The 4884-nt window shown below is 36.8% G+C and overlaps 1 long non-coding RNA gene across 1 annotated transcript; it reads right to left on the bottom strand.

The window, feature by feature from the left end:
- Positions 1 to 1128: 1128 nt before the first annotated feature.
- Positions 1129 to 4365, bottom strand: LOC112945362. The gene is made up of 2 exons (XR_003248995.1): positions 4228 to 4365; positions 1129 to 1424 (listed from the first exon to the last, which is right to left on the bottom strand). It is a non-coding gene; the product is annotated as an uncharacterized LOC112945362 (long non-coding RNA).
- Between the last annotated feature and the right edge of the window lie 519 nt (positions 4366 to 4884).

The raw sequence follows: 4884 nt of genomic DNA, 5'->3' as shown, positions 1-4884 counted from the left end.
CAGTTATAAATAAACTTGATAACAACTCTCAATCTGTATTGGCAAATTAAATGGAGTTCTATGTCAATGAAAATTAAGGCTTGTCTTACAAGAGCTTATTTCTACCTTCTGTCCCTCTGCCCCYACCCTGCACTACCCTGAGGCCTCAGCTGGCAGCAATCAGTGCCACTCTCTGCTGCCAGCTCAGCAGTGATGATTTCTACCAGCTGAAGATCTCTGGGCCCTCACGTAATATTTTAGCAGTCTTACCTTTTCAGAAAGGGAATGGGGGTGCCTGGTTTTGATATTCCTCTGTGGAGCTTGTGCGCAATCTGGGAATGTTTTCCAAAGAAATACCATCCTCTCCTTCTCCCACTCTTGTCCCTCTGCCCCTGTAGCAGTCTTGGGAGCTGCTTAGTYTTCATGAGGAAGATTGCTCTAAGTTTCAAGCTGGAACACAGGTCTTGTACCTGTGCTAAGATCCCACAAGACAATTGATTGCAGAATGAGCAGTACAAAGAATTATCTTTTAAATGAGCTACGTACAATGGCTTCAGGCTCAATTCTTTTTATAAGGATGCCTATGATTAAATTAGCAACTGCTCATGACCCAAAGGATTATAACAGGATGTAAATGAATGTCTTATAATTAAGACCTGTTTATTTTTATGTCACATTGTTCACATTTGCTACATATAACTGTTCAACAAAGATCACCATGTGATTTCATGTAAAATAGAGAAAGAGAAAACAAAACATAACATAGGAAACCAAAAAACATTAGACTTGCTTCTTCTCTACTTCAAAACTAGTGTTTTCTCTGTATCATTAAGCATTCCTAGAAATCTCATGGAATTAATTYTGCTTGAATAATAGTTTTTTATATTATTCTTCCAAGAATATTTGGTATTTTATTACTGACTTTTTAATATAGGTTCATAGCAGATAATTCATTCTTCTATTTTAAACAAAATGTATCATTTTCTTTACAAAAAGAGAGCAACAGATATCATAGTTTAATGTATTTACTGAATTTCCTGGTCTTGTAGCTTTTTAATTGATATACATTTAATAAGTGAGTAATTATATAATACATAGCAGTATTTTAAAGGCATTTTAGTAAGAACCTAACTATCTCAAAATTGGCATAACAACCTCTTCCCTTCTTTTCATGTATGAAAGCCAAAGCACAAGGAATTTCACCCGATTGACCAGAATTCCATAGTTATGCTGAATGAGGTGGTTGAGGACGTAMTCTCAAATCAAAAATGAATCAAAATCTTCAGTCTTAGAGGATATTCAGTCTTTACTTCAGCTTTGCAAATTAGGTGAAGCCTTCAATGCCAGATGATTCTTTTCCAGGTTAAGGCTCTTCCACGGTCTTCTACACAGATGTCACCATTGGCATTCAATTCATGAGGTAAAGCTATGTTCTTTTTGCATAGCTAAAAAATAATAATCTACGTTATATACTGCCTTTTAAATATTGTCTGTGATGATCACATTTGTAGGTCTGTATGCACCTACAAATGGTCTCCTGGGTCACTGCAGYTAGACCCTGACTATGCAGAGCCATGATGTAGAATCCCATTCATAAACTAGCATAGCCTTATGCTAGAGGATAACACAGAGGTGTTTGCTCTATCTAATACAACACAGAATTTTAATTTAGCACTTGATCTGCTACCAATACAATCAAGACAGGTGGTTTAAGCTGCTTCTCCCTCCCCTGACATTTGGACTATTACTTATCTTCTTACTCTCTGTTAATGACTTGAACCATATAACCATTTCTCAGTTGTACATATTTATGCAATTATATTCATCAATTTATAACATTTCTAAAATCCTTCTAAACTCTGTATCACTTATTAATGAATTCCACTAACTAAGCCAAAATACTCTTTTTCTTTATTTATTACGATGGAAAGCTAATAATAAAAAAAAAAGACCCACATTTAATGACAGGTTTCTTTGTCATTTATTGACAACTGTCAATTACAACTTTCAAAGGAACTGCTTGATTTTTTTAGACTCCCTGCAGTCATCCCACAGAGCAGTGGCTTTCAAAAAATTACTGTAAATATCTTTGCAGTGGAAACTCGGGCAGATGGGCTGTTCTTACAAACCCTGTAATCTTTCATCTAAGGTCACTGCAGGACTAAAATGTTTATTCCAGTAGATAGCTGATGTCTTCTCTGTCTGTTTTTACAATAAGGAGTTGCTTAGCAGCCTCATAAAAGCATCAGTTTTGGAGTATACGCTGGAATAAATGTATGGTTTGAATAATCTTCTTGTTTTCTTAGCATATATGGAAGTACTGCAGGAAATTCCCAGTGCACTTTATAAACATCTAAATGAGGTGAATGCAAATTATGCCTGCAATGCAAGGTTTTTAAAAATAATACCAGTAGTTTTCATATGATGGTCAATCAGAAAAAAAAAAAAAAGGAAAAAGAAAAAAAGAAAGAATGCTTTTTAGCCTAGAGATAAGAACTGTGAGTTGCAAGGTAAGTGTCCACTTTGTGAAAAATAGCTCCTAACAAACACTTTCTGTTATTTTATTTACATTTTTCTCTATTGGAGAACAAGAAAAAAAAAATACTGGTCAGGGATCACATTCTTTGCATGTAGAAGCCTAAGAGAAAACAGAGTCCAGGGGGCATTACTGTCTTACAAGTTAGTAAATGAGAAGGAGAAAGCTCATAGCATTTGAGTATTTGGGGATAGTGCATACTCATTCCTTGCAATAGAAAGTAGATACCCGAAACTGTAAGGCAAACACCTAGATATCAATCAGAAGAACATTGTCTCTAGTTATTCAGGTCAAAAGCTCCAAGACAATTTTCCATACCACTTTTTGGCACTTTCTGCTTCCAGATGATCCAATACACAAATTGGGGAGTGAAGTGCTGGGCAGCATTTACAGAGTGAGACCTCGTGGTATGGCTAGTGTGTTAACCTGAAGAGTGAACATGGACACACKAAACCTACTCATCAGCTACCTTGGTTCACCATTTGCTTTTTGCAAAAAGCACAGAATGTGCCCTGCAAAAAAAAYCCTCAGCCTTTTCAAGCTCTAGAACAACTATGGGGATCTTTCCTCATCTAATGCTCCATGTGTTTCTTGTGCCCTCCTTTAATTGTTGTCTTTTTGGAAATAACAAACCAAAATAAAACAAAAATACACATTTTCTCCTTACTGCTTTATACAGATATATTCACACCCCTGTACAAATGACACTGATGCTTCAAACAGTGGAATGGGCCTGTCCTATTCAATATTAATACAGAAAGATATTTTACTGCCTGCACCTAAAGATAGCAGGAGATAAAAAGATTTATTCGCTAGGTATTTGATGGTAAAAGAATTTGTTTTATCTTGTTCTTGTTTAGTGGTAAAGCTAAGAATATAACATTACTAAAGAACAAGAAAGGAAAAAAGGAAGCTGGATTACAGTCAGCTCACAGGACTGTGGTAGTGCTGTGATGGGGGGAAAAAAGTACATTTCCATTCTCCCCTTTGTCCCATTGAATCAAAGGCTCTCTGATTGCTGCTGTCACATAATGCTGATCAGAAAGGAATTAAGTGGCCAGTGAGAATGTGCTTTCTATCAAAGAGCTGGCAAACTGCAAGATGTAAAAGCCCAAAGGTCAGTGTAAATCTCCATATCAGAGAGAGCAGAATAGAAAGGGGAGAAACAGAGGTAGTAGGGGGGAAACTATTACAGTCAGTTCAATCCCTCACATCCAGATTTCTGTGAAAATATACATTCATGATTCCCTCTCACTTTTCAACCATACTGTGTTCTCCAAACTGTGTTTACTATTTTTTTTCCTAAGCTGTCACTTCTTTGATTTTTTTTTCTTGAGTGGTTTGTTTTATCTTTAAGGATAAGCAGTCCAGCCTGAAGTACTAAATGCAGTGTGATGGCTACCTCAGTAGCTATCGTCTCTCATGGAAACCTCCAAACATAGCATGTCTCTCACTGCCAGAGCTCTCCAGCAATTCACTCTCCTTGAAACCTAAGACTTGCTAGAAGGGAGGCTGCATGAGGCTATGACTTAAGGGAGGGCCAGAGGCAAGAGACTTAGTTCTSTGTTGCTCTTTCTAGCAGCTAGGCAGGCAGATGGAGTCAGAAGAGTCACTCTGTGCAACTCCCTTGGAAGAGTCAAGAGCACTATGTATTGTAGACTGTCCTCTTCATTTTCCACATGCAAGGTTATAGAAAAGGCCATTTGGTTTACCTAGAATTTTCCTTTGCTTGAGTAAGAAGTTCCAAATACAGTCCTGAAATCTTAAGTATTTCAAGATTTTGCAGTTCTTGTGGAGAACAACATATGTGAAGCTCAGCTCGTGAGGATTGTCATGTCCTGGAATTTTCTTCCTCTGAAAGAGCAGTCAGTAGATTTAAAAAAAAAAAAAAAAAAAAAAAACAAACATACTTCCACAAGTCCCTTCTATATTACTTAGCCATAGTTTGTACTAAATACTTTTTGAAGAAACAGCAAAACAATTAATCTTGCTACAGAGCATAAAAGATTTCCCTTATGACTATATCAAACATTTGAATGCTGGCTTGTGTTCTGGGTTAATGGGGCTTTTTAGCTCAATGTACCTTCACTTTCCAAGGAAGGATTAGCTTTTCTATTTCTGATTAAGCTATACTCTACAGATCCCTTACACTAAAATTTGCATAGCAATGTGCTGCATCAATGGCAAAAGGACTGTGCTTTGAATATGGACATCTAAAACTACATACTATCTGGGTTGCCTAGGGGACTATGTGAAGAAATCTTTTGCCAAAAAAAAAAAAAAAAAGTTAAGGAACTTGCAGTGGCTAAAAGTGGATGACCAATCTGCTGAATTTGGCAAATGTATGTATCAATATCCCCTCAACAGGA

The sequence above is a fragment of the Nothoprocta perdicaria genome, unplaced genomic scaffold, assembly GCF_003342845.1.
Source record: "Nothoprocta perdicaria isolate Ctin4 unplaced genomic scaffold, notPer1 scaffold_188, whole genome shotgun sequence".
NCBI classification, from domain to species: Eukaryota; Metazoa; Chordata; class Aves; order Tinamiformes; family Tinamidae; genus Nothoprocta; species Nothoprocta perdicaria.
This window is presented reverse-complemented; position numbering and strand designations above follow the sequence as displayed.